This window comes from Micropterus dolomieu, linkage group LG05 (assembly GCF_021292245.1).
Source record: "Micropterus dolomieu isolate WLL.071019.BEF.003 ecotype Adirondacks linkage group LG05, ASM2129224v1, whole genome shotgun sequence".
In the NCBI taxonomy this organism is placed as follows: Eukaryota; Metazoa; Chordata; class Actinopteri; order Centrarchiformes; family Centrarchidae; genus Micropterus; species Micropterus dolomieu.
In genome coordinates, this window is record NC_060154.1 from 21,028,198 (window position 1) to 21,045,273 (window position 17,076).

Here is a 17,076-nt window from a genome sequence, read left to right on the forward strand (position 1 = left end):
GAGCGTGTGAGGCCGGCCAGCCGCCCGCTCACAGAGCCCTCTGCTCCCGCCGTCACACAGACCGCTGCAGCAACAATGTAAGAGGAAACACAGCTGGAAGGTTTTCATACCGCTTATCTGTCTTTACATTCTGAGGAATGTTGAAACGTTTTAACTTAAAAAAGAGAAAGCTGTGTGGCTCGCTGGTGCGTGTGTCGCATTGAACATTACGTCGCGGCAGTTGTGTGTGGCGTCGCTATGACGACAAGCTACGTACCATCTCTGGGTACTATCTGCAATGGAAAACGGAGCAGGGCCGAATAGAGTCAAGTCTATTGATTTGCGCTATGGTAGCATTTTCCGGCAAGGCAGAATAGATCGTCAGAACACCGGCAACAGTTCAATCCTATCCTAACAATCCTAAAAGATGCAACTCCGACTCTGTTTGGGCCTGGAAATTCACAATCACAACCTGTAAGTATGCTTTATTGGTTGTGAATTATATTTAAAATAAACACGGCAATGTTCAAGTGCGGAGTTGTTGTAAACGTTGGCTGACAACGCTAAAGTTATAACTGTAATGCTAATGTTACACCCAATGTGAAAGCTACTGAGCAAACGTTCAAATTGTTTGGCCAATTTTTATGTAAAATTGAGTTGAAATATGGTGATTTTTGTAGTGGTTTGTGGTAAGATGTGGAACAATGATGTTGTGGACTTGTGAGTAACTTATACCATCTGCTAGGTTACGGTCTCAGTCTGAAGCGGCATTGATTTGGATCACACTTCCTTGTTTCTTACGACCCGTCCCTTCTCTGCTTCTGATTGGCTAGTAGTCCTTACCAGGGAACTGCGCATGTGCAACTCCCAACAAAGATTTTGTACAAGTAAGATGCATCACTCTAGCTCAAGAGCGGAGTGAAAAGAGGAGCTGCAGCAATGTGCAGTATGAGAAAAATATGGTGTTTTTTGAAAATTAAACCATGTGACCCTGTTCTGGTACAACCTCTAAATAGGAGTGTGAAACTGAAAATGAGCATAATACCACCTCTTTGAACTATTGTGTACTGTGTGTGTAATTGGGTAGGTAAATATGAAGCAGTCAGGGCCTGGCTGCAATTAAACTGGTTCACATTTACACCAAACCCCATTCACTTTACTGACTATTTTCTTCCACATCTTTCTGTTCTTTCTTGTTTTTTTTCCTTCCTTCATTTCATCTTCTCCTCTTGTCTCATCCACCTTATCCATTTCTCTAACTTTACATTTCTCGCCCTTTCCCTTCACGCCACTCTCCATCTGCAGGCCTTCCTGCATCTCTTCTTCCACCCCCACACACCCTGTCTGCCCAGAGTCACCAGTCATCCACCAACATGCGTTGCTCCTCTGGTCATAATGGAGATCACATGTTAAAGCCAGGTCTGAAACCCAACACGGGACGTCCACATCAAATAAAACCTGCTGTCAGCAGCGGGGCCTGGCTCTGCCAAGGGGAGTGAAACCATATCTATGTCGGCCTCACCAACACGCCATAAAATGGAAATCCATAAGACCAACAGACGTACAGACCACACCTCTCTGGGAGACATTCCATTCTCCCCCTGCAAAACTACAGTTTTTGTCACATTTTGGTTGAGGTTTGCTCTAACCTCTGAGGCGAAGTTTGCAGCCTTTTTTAACAGCAAAGGCTTGGAGCTGTCAATCATTTAGAAAACTGAGATGCACACTGGTCGTATTGGCCATCTTTGCAGTTTGGTCATCATTGTGGCATCCTTAGAAGTCATTTGATACTCTTGTTTATTGCATTACCTTCCTTGCTTGAATACATAGATTTTCTGTGCTGCACATAGAGTCACATTCATCCTGGAGCACTTTGTTGACTTGTGAAATGTGCTCAGCTTTTACCAATGAACAAAACAGCATTGATTTGAAGTTGGCACCAAACATGGATAATATGAACTTCAGCATTGCTGGACAATCAAACTGCATTACATTGTGAAAAGAATGTCAATACACAGGCTGATTATATCCTTGATTTGGCGATGACGAGTGACTTTCAACTTGATGGAAGAGTTTACATCAATCTGCAGAACCTAGGGGAGGTCACCCCATACAGTTACCATATCTCACCTCTGAGCCTCAGACTAGTCAGAGAGGTCACAACTATAACATGCAGCACCTCAAAATTGGGCCTGGTGCAGTTTGTTGCCATATTTGGGATGGCGTCCAGTTCAGTTTTTATTCGAACATGACAAACTATATTGTTTGGAAGTACACAGCCTGTTAAAATAAGTTATAACATGTTTGTGCCACTGTAAATTTGGTTTAGTATCACTCACACTAATTCAGAATTTTTGATAGTACACTTCAAAGACTTACCTTTTCAGGATCATGCTGTAATCCAAAGGGTTCAAGAAGAGTTACTGTCATTTTCAGGCTTGTACACAAAAAGGGGGTGCTTATACTTTAAATCTGTGAATATCAGATCTTTTCACAGTAGCTCAGTATTTTAACGGTCTGATTTTATGTGTGGGACTTCCTGTGTGGCGTCACACACATGTGGCCTGTGGCACACCACCCAATGTAAAAGGTGGCAGCAGCATCGCCACTTCTCAACAGATATGACTGAGATTGAATTTCCCTTCCAGTCAAAATGTCTGAGCTGTGGAGATAGAGACCAGAGTAAAGAGCTGGAAGATGGATGGAGCATTGGCGGTGATGGTACTGCTGCTGGGGGAAGGTGGAAGTCGGAGTGTCCTGTTGTTCGTCAAGTAGCTGAGAGATCAGATGCTATCGGGCCAGGAGGTGTCTGCTCTGCGCAGCTCCGTCCTACAGCCCGAGCACTGCACACAGCAGCTAGTTTACGTAAAGGATAAACAGTGACCCGGGGGTTGTAATCCACTGGCAGGCCGAGCAGGAGCTGTGTGGATTACTGGAGGCTAACTGTAGCCTCTCCACTTGTTTTACACCTCAAGAGGATCCTAATTGAGCTAAATCTCATTATTTATGGCTGGCTATGGAGACAGTAATCAGAGTGGCTGGTGTGTCTTTAAACAGATCAGTCAGGAGCTGCGTCTGTTAATACGAGAATGTGCGCATGTGCCAAGCACACACACACAAACACACACACACACACACACACACACACACACACACACACAGTTTCCAGGTTTCTCTCATGAGAAGACTTAGCAGTGGGAGGGGAAATGTTCTGTGGTCATTAGAGGCTCCAGTACACTCATCATCACTGTGTTGTACATGTGAGAGTGTGTGTTTGTGTGTGCATGCGAGAAAGCGAGAGATATAACATGAAGGCATTTTTGCTGTAGACAAAACGCACCTGGAGAAATGAACATTGATGTCACTTGTAAATGACAGATTTAATATCTTCATAAAACAATAGCTAAACAAGATATTTTCCTCTCCTTCATTATTTCTGATTTAATGAATCCAGCCAGAATATTCATTGTGAGCAGCTACCTAGACCAGCAATTTCCCGTGTTATTAAAAGGCAGAGATTGTTGATATGAAGATATGAAGTTTCATTGCTGGCTGATATGAGAATTATGAATGGCGACAGAGGGCAAGAGCTGACCCTGTGTGGAGCCATGGCGCTGAGGGGTCTGCAGCTCCACTGATAGACAATAGGCAAGAGAAACTCTAAGAGCAGTTCATATAAATGTCACGCTTTCTAGACTGCTAATAAAAAACGAACAGGGCTCACAATGAAAGCAGCACTAGAAGAGCAAAAGAAAGAGAAATAAAGCAACCAAGAAAGCAAGAAAGAAAGGGAAAGAACAATGAGGAGAAGAAGAGGAGTATACTAATATGTTTAGACAAAAGGGGAGAAAAAGATATCAGACAAAATGGCGGTGGAGAGATTTTACAAAGATTTTGAGATTGGTTGGGATGAGGTGATGTGGAGCAGAGTGAAAGAGAGAGAAAGAAAAAGGAGGAGGATAGATGGTGGTTTGGGAGTTTAGAAACCTCTCAACCATATGCATTTTCTATGTCTGCAATATACATGCAAATAGCTGCATGCATGAGCGATAGGAAAGCAAGGAGCAGAGATAGTTTTTTTCTTTTTTTTTTGCAGAGCCACATTGCCCTGAACGATGCCAAGCTCCAACCTACCTCCACCCATCAACACAAAACACACAGAGCTGAAGACGGCGCTGGACATTTAACTCTTTAATTTGGCATCAAGTCACATCAGTATTCCATTTCTATAAATCTGAATTCGTGACTGAAGGTGAAGTCATGTCTTGCGTTTACAGTTAGTTAGTTTACACAGTTATTTTAGCACCCAATTGTTGTCGACACACAGAATTGGAAGAGAAAAGAGATAAAAGAAGATGTAGAGTCAGGGAGAGACAGTAAAACGTCGAGACAGATCCTGGTGCCTGTAGGAAAGGGGGACCTGGCTTTAATTTGGCACAAAGCTCTTACAGCTACAAAGGAGCTCAAACATAGACATGGAAAACCTAGAGAGACATAAAACCCCAAAAGAAGGAGCTCTGTTTTTGGGTCCGATCAGGCTGCTGGGTGGAGGGAGAACCTGTCTGGAGCAGATGTTTTACTGGGACACATGAATGCTTGAGAGCACATTTTAATGTCCATTTTACATCAACGAACTTGGCCAGCAACAGGAAAAATACAATATGGCTCAATGTGTACGTGTATGCTCTTGTAATTCAATCTTTGTGGGGACCAACTTGAGTTTTAGACTCTGGGGACATTTTTATGAAGCATTTTGGCCGCTGTACACTTCTTGAAAGGGCTTTTCTCAGGTTAAGACTGGGTTTTAGGGTGAGATTAGAATTTAGTTTACATTAAGGTTAGTATTAGGGTTGGGGCTAGCTAATGCGTTTCATTAGGGGTTCTCACAATTATAGAAGTACAAACGTGTGTGTGTGTGTGTGTGTGTGTGTGTGCACTTTGGCACCTGTTATTTTGCCAGTACAGTGAACAGAAACCATTCAGTGAACATTGAGCCAATGTTTTGACACAACCTGATATATGTAACACATTCATCTTCACACACATAATTTATCACATGTGGAGTGGGTCTTGATGGGTGGGTGTTCGTGTGCTTAAGTAATTGCGATATTTTGCCATACTAGTCGTGTGGCTCTAGTGATGGAAATGTGGGCCTGCCAGACCACCACTTTGGTCCAGACTGAAAGATCTCAACAGCTACTTGATGGAGTGCCATAACATTTTGGGGACACTCATGGTGCCCTGAAGATGAATCTTTCCTTACTTTGGTGTGACTTTTCCTTTAGCATCACCATGAGGTTTTTAAGTTTTTTGTGAAATATCTCAACATCTTTTGGATGGATTGCCATTTTCATTTGTTTAATACCTTGGTTTATGACTATTATATGCAAAAGTAACGACATTACCATCCACCTCAGTTCCTCTTTGTGTATAATGTGTTAATTGACTAGCAACATGTTAAACTAAGATGGTGACCATACATCATGGTGTTAGCACTGCCATTGTGAGCAAGTTAGCGTGCTGTCATCAACATTTAACTCAAAGCTCTACTGTGACTAAGGACAACCTAATAGAGATGCTAGTGTGGCTGTAGACTCTTGTTGCTCTACAAATGCATCAAATTGAATTGGCAGGATGGATATAGATGCATGGAGTTCAAACCAGTACAGGAGATAGAGAGATTCAAATGAGGAGTTAGATAATTTTTCATTTCTGAGACAAATGAAATGTAGATTGTCACTGATCCGTTGAGGTCTCAGTTGTGTTACTATCATTATTTTCTATTTTTGTTTGTTACATATGTATAAATTCAACAATATATGAGAGAATGTACAAGAAGAGCATTTGTCTCTGTTCTCTCAAACAGCTGCCATGCTAAAGTGCCATTTTTTATTCTGTACCACAATTACGTAAATGGAAAAAGAAATGTATGTCTAGTCTTCTTTATCTAAAAACAATGTAATAAAATGTTTCATGTCAATTTTAGCATCACACACACACACACTACACGCACACACACACACACACACACACAGAAATGTGGATCGTGGAAAAGGGGCTGCACAAATTTTGTGTGTTCAGCATGTGTTGCATGCAGCACAACCTGTACTTTGAAGGTGTAGTCTATTGTGTGGCAGTGTGTGACATGGCTTGTACAGTGTATGGTGGGATTGAGTGTTACACTCGGGAGTGTGCGAGCCTGGCTCCAACAACACAGGAGTGTTAGGACAGGAGTTTAACAGGGTGAAGAAGTGTGGAAGAAGGGGAGCCAGTGTAAATGTCTGTCAAAGAGTGGGAGCCGTAAAAGCATTAATGTATGTCGTGAAGAGTGTTCTAAGACCGAAAGGTACGCGGATGTGTGTGTGTGTGTGGTCTGAAAGGGTGTCTAGGTGTGTGAACAATTCTTCTTATTGTATTGATGTGAGTGAGCATCTGATTTTAACATGCATATTCTGTTGTCTGCATTTGTACATACTGAGGTATAGGAGCCAGCAGAGAGATTTATTATTTATCTTTGTATGAGTGCAGGGCAGAACAGGGACAAAATATATCTAATATACAATTTAAGTATATTCCAAATAGTAATGACAGTTATCCATACCATGCACTGTATAATGCTGTAAATAAATATGTGAAAAGAAAGAAGCTTTTATTAAATATTTTTAAAGTGCTTGAATAAATCCAAAATTGTGATCCTAACCCTTAAAGTAGGGGACATCAGTGCGCATGTGTGGCGTAGCGTTTGTGTGTGGTACGAGAGGGAGAGAGACAGACCACCAACTGTGCCGGTTTTGTGGGGAGTTGTGCGTGCAGCCTGAGGGATGTTCGAATTATTTATCACCATTGATGAACCACACAAAAAATATTATATCGTTTTTAAACAATACTTGGAATAAGCTAATCACCTCTCCTCCTTCCACACGTTGCTGTGTAGGTAATTGTTCCTGGTGTCGCAGTAGATGTTTAAGCTACTGCTGGAGCCCCTACAGCAAACATACCTGTGATTATTGCACATTTAGCAGCATCCGCATCTAGACTCTTCCCTGCAATTTCTCCGTACCCCCCTTCTTTCATTTTTGCTTATCCATCTTCACAACATTGACAAAGACGCCCTCCTTCATCTACAGATGTTTGGCTCTGTGCCACGGCCTCTTAAGTAAGAGATGTGATTCAGCCATCCTAGTGTCATTATAGAAAATAAACCAATGAGCCGCTCATTAGCAATAAAACATTTGATTTTTTTTTGCAATATAAAAAATTTAAATTATATCATCCACAAGGTAGGTTGGCCGATCGAGAAAATCCCCAGAAGGCCTATGCCAGATTACCAATCCAGCTCTGTATGCATGTGTGTGTGTGTGTGTGTGTGCAGGTCATTGTGAGAGAAGCTTGCAGCAGCCTCCTCTCTCCTTTTCTCTCCTGCAGTAATCAGTAGGAGTGGAGGCCTGGCCTTCTCTACCTCTCCCTGTGGTTTGTTCACATACCGTCTCAGCCGAGCAACTAGGAATGCGTGTGTGTGTGTGTGTGTAAATTCTCATGTGTCATACAGATTGTGTGCAGAGTAATCTTTGTATTTGTGTGTGTGTGAGTGAGTGAGTGAGTGAGTGAGTGAGTGAGTGAGTGAGAGAGAGAGAGTGAGAGAGAGATTTAGTGTGTTTGTGTGTAAGAATAGGGGGTGGGGGTTGAAGAGGCCCTGTAAGGGAGAAGACAGAAAACCTGAAGGTAGTTAGTTGGCCTTTTCCCTACAGGAAAAAAGCACATGATACACACATAAATTCAGAACAGCCCTTTGTGCAAAGTGTATGTACATCATATAAATATAATAAACATTTAATCAAACTCTACTGAATGTCAGGTTGATATTATAATTGGGAATAAAAAAGAAGAATTTTGACTGAAGATCTAAATTTTCCATCAGGGTGCAGGCTTCTTGTACAACACGTCATTCGGTTGTATCAGAAGAAATGCAGCTGGAGAACTGTTTTCTGTTTTGGCTTTTGTTCAATAGAAAGTGAAGCGGACACACAAGCCTGTGAGCAGTGCTGTTTTGCAGTCAGATGCGGACAGAGGAAAGCATTAACACACCACTGTTTATGCCTTTTCCCAGACAGTCTGCGGACTTGGTGAGCCTCTCTGCTGGTTCCCAGAAACTGCTACACACACACACACACACTCTTTAATATAGAAACACTTTTGGTCATGAACACACACACACACACTCCCCTACTATCAAGTTCATTAATGAATTGCGGCTCTCGAACAAGGCACAACGCAGGGTTTATATTACACGGGCTTGGCGTGATCCCTCAGCTGATATAATCACAATGTGATGAAAGGCTGTGATGACATGTGAACAGGGAACATTTGGTGCCTCTCCAAAATATGTCACTGTTACGATAACCCACTTACCACAATGTTATGATGACTTTGCAGTGGCAAAAATTCCTAGCATGTTTAAGTAGCATTTATTCTTTTCTGTATTGCACAGCTTAATTAAACTCCGACCTCATTACCTGTAAATATTTGGCTCGGCTCATGATTTTACGGTATTTGAGATTCAAATGATTGACCTATTCTACTTTATTGTAAATCAAATGCGGTCCTTGGCACTAAAATCCAGCCAGCCAAGGCTGCAGTCTGTGATGTTATCACATATTGTAGCCACAATTTATGTGGAAACGCTCAAACAAAGTGTTTCTATAAAGGTATTAACCCTGTTGAATCATTCCTATTGTTCAGCACAGAGCTCAGACAACACAGAATCATAAGGTCGTGATCAACTTCTGTTCTCAGAGTAGAGTACATGAAGAAATAGGAATTTTGTTACTAACAAAATATCATAAGTAAGCAGCTTTTAACTAGCTGCTCAGGCAATAATATATCTCAAGTGTGAGTTTGGACTGTCGATAATAGGGCTGCTTGTTTTTGTTGGCAGATGTACTTTCAGTTGTTTTGATATGAAGCCTCAGGTGGTAAGCCTGAAATTGGTAAGTGAAATCAAAATATAGAATTTGCTTTTAAAAAATGCTGTTACAACTGCTGGTGTGACGGGGTCTTAACACCGAAACTTGGTAATGTATCCAGTGTGCATGGGCTTTCTAATCTCTGCTGATCTCTGCTGTTGAGTCTGCTCATTTATGTACATACAAAAAGAAATATGCACTCTGTTTTTGTAATGGGACAAATTCATATCAGATATCACAGACTGTTATTTAACTGTCAATGGACCTGAGATCTTGATCACATCACAGATTTGCATATTTTTCTGTCACATTCTAGTAGATTTGGGAGAGAGTTGTTCGTACTCGCACATTTTTAGGTGGGATTCAAAGATTTGCATAATAAATGAGTATTAGTGTCACATTGTCTGTGGTTCAGTAATGATAAGAAGAAGATCACAGACGCTCTTGTACAATCCATATGTGACAACAATCCAGCAGAAAAGCAGCACTTCTCACCACCCAAGTGGGGTGGAGGAGCAGGTCACCTGGAATGTGATGTCAAATCTATAATTCAGTTTAAAGCATGGCTGGAGTATTAGACGAGAACCATAGAAAACAAAGATGGAGAGAGCCATGACACAGTGAAACACAGAAAGTGAGTAAATTATAAAAAAAATTTTATTTAGCCAGAAATCACAAATTACACAATTGCCTCAGAGAGCTTTGGAAACACACTCTTGCATTTGGTCTGAAAACAGGCCCGCATTAAAGCAAACCTAAACTGGCAATAGCTGCGACCACATACACGCATACATCCAGGCATTCATGCATTCGCGCACACACACACACACACACACACACAACCTCACAAACACTTCATGAGTTATGAAGAGGAATGTGGCAAAATGGTGTGTGTGTGTGTTCCTACAAAGTTTGGTCATGTCACTTATATCTGTTTAAACGTTCTGAGCCTTTCTGTGATAGGCCACTCACGCTGCCACACACCATTTTTTCCAATAGGCATGAACAGTTAATCAGCTGTCCTTTGGCTTGTGTCCAACCTTTCCACAAAATCTTGTGCAAATCTGTGAATCCATTTGAAAGTTATGCGCCTTTTTGCAATAGGCCGCTCCCGTTACCACGCCCCTTTTGGACAACTGACATAAACACAAACACAGACCTTCAAACACACACACACACTTGATCCCCATGCCAAATTTCAGCCTTCAAGGGTAAAAATGGTGGCCCCCAAAGGGTGGGGAAATTTTTGTGGACCGAGCAACATACAGAGCGTGGTTTAGAGCTGCTGGTCGTGGCTGAAAAATGCCGCATTGGAGGGTCTTCAGGTACTGGTGAGATGAAGTTTGAGAGACAGATTAATGTATTTATAATTCTATGAAACTGGATTTTACAACTGTGGAAAGTTATTGGTGTCCATGTTTGTATCTTTTAAACGCAATATTTGCCAAATAAACAGTAGTCCCAGCGTGGCTTCCCTTTCATATCTGGACATACATGATGGAAACTTACCTAACCACCTTTCTATTGTTTGTACTGATTTCACTGGTTAATGATTAGAGGACTTCTGTGATTCAGGCTCAGGTGCTGCTTGGTGCAACTGAATGAAGCTGTATGTTACCCTGCCTAAACTCCCAGCCTCAACCTGCTGCCGCACACAAACATACAGAGCTGTTTCTTCAGCTTGAAAGGACGGTACAATATGCTACCATCTCTCAGTCTCTCTTCTCTCTTTGTGCTCATCCTAAGCCACCGCCCAGTCTAATTCCAGCCTGCATCTCGGTGCTTGGAAAAAAAAGGCAAACACAGAGTCATAAACACGCCAGATTAGGTCAGAGTTGGTTTCATAACCACTCCATGACCTCTTTACTCTCCCCCTCTTTTTCTTTCTCTTTCCCTTTCTGTCTCTCTCACTCTTTCTCTCTTTCCCTCCTGCAACCTCTCCTTCTCATCTCGCTGCTCTCCACTTTCTGCAGACCAATCTGTCCTCTATTTGGCTTTGCTCTCTTTTCCAATGTTCCCTATCCCCCGCTCTCTTTTTATGTGCTCTATCTTCACACTCTTTCACCCACTTTATAAGGTCCCGCTGTACCTCTAAACTTCACAAGTCCCGCACTCCTTGTATTTCTCTTTTTCCTTTTCTCAGTCTTTTCTTTTTCTCTTTTCCTCACCCTACTCGCACAGAATTTATTTTCCATTTTCTGGGCTACGGCCATCTTAGTCACCAACTCTCAGCAGCCCGGAGTCTCAACATGAACACGGACAAGGCATTTCATAACTACATCTATAGCCAAGTCAATATATAGATGACATCCAGCAACCATAAAAAAGATAGTGAGATAAATGAAAATACAGTAGCATTGTGGAGTCCCGGTGGATGAGTGAAGAGAAACTGTACATCCAATGCACTTGCAGTTGTTGGTTTTAATAACAGACAGAAGTTTGAGATGTTCCTTTGGTCAGAGAAAGATCATTGTAAAGTTGAAGAGTTGTAAAATGTTTTCTGTGGCTCATGATGCATGAGTCGCAGTGTAGGAAAATGTCCCTCTCCACTAGGGAGTAAAGGACAGGATCTTAGGGCTGGGTTATGCTGGAAAAGAATAGAAAGATTTGTGCAACGTGTTGTCTGATCACGTCGGAAATCCAGTGTGTTCACTGCTGTCCTGAACAGCAACACTCGAGGACGAAGTGAATATCATGGGGAAAACAGAGCACATTTTCAGACAGTCTCTGCTGAAAGGCATTCTTGCTGTTGGACTTGTATGTTCACATGATAAGAAACATGAAAAAAAGGCTTAAAGGAGAACTTACAACCCTGGTTGTTTTCTCACATCAACACAGCTGGCCAATCATTGCGTGGAGTAGCTGTAAATGTCAGATTGCAAAGTTACAAAAACGATTCTGATGTCAGAAAGGTGTGGGTGGAGGGAATCCGAAGCTATTGGACCATCCATCGAGCAGTTCTGACGGAGTATACTGGCAGCTTTACCCCCTGCCTCTTTAGTTTTGACAATTTTTTCCCATCTGTCAAAGTCCCCCAACTTTATATCAATACAATACTATATGCGAAACTGTTCACACCAGAAAATGACAATATAGGGGTTTTTTGCAGCATGATATGATGCATATTTACGTTTATTGAGACAGTGACCTCTAATGGCCGTACAACGGTAGTAAAGGAGGTAATAGGGAGATGTATTATAAATGGGGTGGTTAGATCAACCCGTTCTCATTCCCAAGTCGTCACATATGGATGCATGGTCAAGAGACGTTGGCGACAGTTTTTGATTGGATGGGTCAAACCCTGGACTTACAGTCAGGAAAATGGTGTTCAAGTCCCATGTGAAACCAAGTAAATGTGGAGTTATTTTGAGTTTTAACTTAAATAGCGTTTGTTACTTAAACCCAACCAACCATTTTCCTAAATCTAACCAACTAACCTAACCTAACAAAGCAGTTTTGGTTGCCTTTGGGAGGCATGGATAAACAACCCATGTTGTCGTTTAGGTTGGAGGACTTGTTGGTGCTAAATGCTGGAGTTCTCTCTTAAGGGAGCTCTCATTCATACCTTTGTTTTGTATTGTCATGTTTTTGCACAGGCCAGCTAAAACAACAATTAGGGTCTGACATTTTGTTTTAAGATAAGTTGTTCTACTCAAAATGCAGCTCTAAACACAGATTCTTTGGATTTTTTATTCAAGGGAAATGGACATTTTACCAGTCCATCACATAGCAATCCAACATAAATAAAGGAGACTGTATTAAATTATTTTCCAATATGACATAAATGCTCCAAACTCATACTTAAAACTACTTCAACCAAAATACATTTGTAATTCCAGGCTCAAAATGAACCAAACCAACCAACTCTCATTCCCTTTGAGTTTCACTGTGAGGGAATAAGAGCAACAACCACAGGAATAAAACCATACAGTGCAGCCTAAGCTTGGATAAAAGAGGTCAACTAATCTATATAAGGACAGCATGTACAGAGTCAACACGAATAAGATAATATTAAAATATACTCTGTGCTGTTCACTATTTGATATCTTTTATATGGTCACCACATTTAAATTCAGCATGTTTATATAGCACTAGAACAAGGTGGAGTACATATACAATATGCAGTGTATATTACATATTATCAAGAGCATATGTGGAATTTCACAATCTAAACCATCTGCATGAAAACATATTGCATTATAAAAGTTGACTAGCTGACTTCACTGGCAAATACTTTACTACTGGGACAAATGCATTCTCATGTTTATGTTTTGTAAAGCACAAACTCCGCTTCAGGAATGGATCTTGAATGACTTATTGGCCATAAAATTCATTGATCACAGCTTTTCAGAAACACATAATCTAACTCTGAAAACTAACAGCATGGCCTCCGGGCACGTTTGTGGCCAAATATTCTGTAATCCGTTAATTTAATTAGTCAAGAAAGAATGTGATTAATCAAATCAATTAGATTGCACTATGAAAACATAAATCATGTTTCCCTAGTCTCATTATCAACCTCGGGGTGGACGTGTGACTGTGTGTGGGTGTGTGTGTGTGTGTGTGTGTGTGTGTGTGTGTGTGTATGCAAACATGTGTGAGTGTCTCAATGTGGCAATGTGTCCAAGTGTGACAATGAGAAAATGTGGGTCTATCCTTTAGCTGCAACCATTTTCTCTACAGAGGGTAGCCGTCTGAGTGTGTATGTGTGTGTGTGTGTGTGTGTGTGTGTGTGTGTGTGTGTGTGTGTGTGTGTGTGTGTGTATGTTGGCATCTACAGCTAGTGCACACTAGAGAGTAGCTGGAGAGTAGAAAGAGAGGGATAAGCATTTGCAGGCTGCAATTATGGGTAATTTTACAACAGCAGCAAAATTAAAGCTCCCCAAAACAAAACAAAGAGGGCAAATTTACTCCCTGGACGAGTCTGTCACTGATGCACACAAAAGAGAGAGAGAGAGATGACAGTTATACATACAAAGCTTGTTGAGTCAGTTTGGTTCACATAGGGATCAGCAGCTTCCTCATCTCTGTCCCTTGGGGAGGAGCCTTACATGGTTGCTATGGCTTTTGATTTGTTCCACATTAATCCGACCACACACGACCTGTGTGCTTGTGGTTGTTTGTTGAGTGCATATTCAGATTAGATTAGAGTATTCAGCTCTTTTTACGCTAACAAATTATTCATTGTTTAACTTAATTTTAGAATATGGACAGTAAACCCTGGGAACACCTTCAGGTTTCTCAGAAAGAAATGCAGAATGAGAGACTGAATTGAGCTACAGAAGCTCGTGAAGCAGTGGCTAGCTCAGAGGTGGCAATGGGACTAATCTTTATTGTTACGTTATAAAGTTAAAGGTTCAGTGTGTAATATTTAGGAGCATCTAATAACAAAAATGCAATATAAAATAGGCTACACAATATATAACACATTTAACTTCAACTACAACTTAAAGAGATACTTTGTGATTCTGCTGAGAGTTTGTTGATATTTGAGTCCAACTGCTAAAAAACATTCCCCTCTCTTCACTGCTCCATCGGAAGCTCCTACCCCCAAACTCATGGACGCACATTGCCATGGTAACAAGTCATACTAGGCTGAAATATAGCAGAATCCACAGCGTCTGCTGTCCGAGAGCACGTTAGCCTCAATAACAGGGCATGTTTTAGCAGTACTGTAGAAGGTGTGACAACAAGCCTGTCAATATCCAACGAAGGTTAAAATCAAGGGCAACTGGACTTGGTTGAAGATACTGGAAGACGTTTCGTCCCTCATCCAAAGGACTTCTTCAGTTCTGTGAGAACTGGGAGAGAGGGGAGAGAACTGAAGAAGTCCTTCATTCTTTATTCAACAGTTGGCAAGCAACACACAGGAGATCCTCTTTAGTCTTGAGAAGCTGCAGTCTTTATTCACCGGCCACTTCTACTGTAACTTTCATTTACTGCTGAACAAGGCTCATTGCTGACCCGTTTTTCTCTGTTCACTGGGGCACCCGTTCACACACACGCTCTGTCTATTCCTCCTCTACTACACACACACACACTGAGCTAAGCTAACAAAGCTAACAAAGCTAACCAGCTGGGATCATTACAAACATGACAAGAGACAGATAAGACAATGATACTGACCCTGTTGTTTATGTGGAACAGCAAAGCTAACGTTACTCACCTGTCCAGCAGAAACAGATCGCCCTCAGCATCGAAAACCCTCACAGATGTTAACTCAGGTCTTCCCCTCACCTGGTCATATAATTTGTTTCACAGTTCCTCAGACCTTTCCCTCTGTGGCTGTTTCTCAGCCATTTTCACAGCTATAGAGTCCCATAATGAGTCCAGCATGTTCGAATCTACCACTGTTTGTTCTCTCTCCCACTGCTTCGAGCGTGCTACTGCCACCTGCTGCTCGCTCCGAGCAGCTTTGTTTGTGCTCAATTTACAGACCTAGGGCTGTGTAGGAAAACCGTATTTTTTTTTCTGAGCACACGAAAAACACAGAGCTAGCAACCCATGAGGAAATATTTGCTTTCCCTGCTTCCCTGTATCCCTTTAAACTTTCAGTGTGTAAGTTTTAGTGACATCTAGTGGTGAGGGTTGCAAACTTCAACCAGCAGCTCACGGTGCATTCACATGGTCTTCAGATGGTCCATTTTCCTCAGTTGTGAAGTTGTTCTTCCGACTTCAGTGTGTGTTCATGTGCTTTTAAGTCGGAATGTGGAATCAACATGGACGCTACAACAAAGATGTGTTGGATTAGCATTATCAGAGCATATAAACAACACACAGACATCTAATTCACTCTACATGGACAGCAAATTTACCGTATAAAATATGTATATGCAATACGTGATTTTGCACAAATCAAAGTTTTGTATAATTCTTTGTCTCATGTACACCTTAAAAAAAGATTATTCCAACACCACATGAATGCATCGCTCACACCTCCCTTTCCAAGCGCACAGGAGAAGCTACGGTGGCCATCACTCTCTGTCTACTCTTGTGCTAAATAATACATGTGGGCCTCTGTTTGTCCAAATTTCTCTTCTTTTCTTACTTCTAATCCAGTCGACTACTACTACTACTTCTAACGTTACTTGTCCTTCTTCTTCTGCTTCGTACGTATTCAACGTAATGACAAAACGCGAACTGAAAAGACTTCTGTCCGTTTGGGCAACTGTAGAAACATGGCGACACTGAAAACATAGTTAGGTATATTATATTGCATTTCTGTCCGTTGATCCTCATAAATATTACACACTATACCTTTAAGAGCACATGAACACACACTGAAGTCGGAAGAACAACTTCACAACGCAGGAAATGGGACCATCTGAGGAGCACATGAATGCACCGTGAGCCACTGGTTGCAATTCGCTGCCCTCACCCCTAGATGCCACTAAATCTTACCTTTAAGGAACGTGTGTTGGTGAACAATTGTCAATTTACACATCCATAAAAAAAGCAACATTAGCATTGATTTGGGTTCATGGCCACCAGAGGAATGTAAGTCCAATATTCATTCTACCTTTTATTCTGTTTTTTTGTTTGTTTGTTTTTCTCCACCACCTCATGGGAAATATCTGGCCTTTTACGGCTAAATGTTTGACCTTCTTCATTAGATATTCGTTAACTTTGTCTGTCTGTTCTGTGGAGCTTGGCAAATAGCGTACAGTGAGTTTATCAGAGCTTTTTATCTGAAAACTGTTCCCTGCTGCGGCTGGAAACAAGGTTGATCAGAGCAGAAATTGTGGGCCGTACCAAAACAATGAGGTAAAAGAGGTTAAAAAGCTCAGTAGAGATGTGGCACGCTGCAGAGTTGGATGATAATTCTCTGTGAGTTTGTCACTACAACGTTTTTCATGACGTCATTTGATCCTCTGTTAATATAGATAATACTGATTAGTGGAGCAGTATCTGTTTGGTTTATGGCATTTTCTGTGTGAGTATTTGGTGATTAATACAGTGAAACAAGACAAAATATGAGTTAGGGCGCAAACGATATATACTATAAGTAAATATTTTGTCTTCCAAATGTAGATAAATTCAGTCTCAAGCGAGCACTGAGAAAGAGGAGTAATAGAGGGTGAAGTCGGGTAGGTGTGACTCATCCTGTTCTGAGAATCACCAGAGCTGAAATTAT

At 41.4% G+C, this 17,076-nt stretch overlaps 1 long non-coding RNA gene across 2 annotated transcripts in view; it reads left to right on the forward strand.

Annotated features, from left to right (window-relative positions):
• Positions 1-284: 284 nt before the first annotated feature.
• LOC123971514 overlaps positions 285-17,076 on the forward strand; it is a 39,870-nt gene continuing 23,078 nt past the window's right edge. For both annotated transcript variants that reach the window (XR_006825211.1, XR_006825210.1), the window contains exon 1: positions 285-453. This is a non-coding gene — a long non-coding RNA (uncharacterized LOC123971514). The remainder of the gene's footprint in view (positions 454-17,076) is intronic.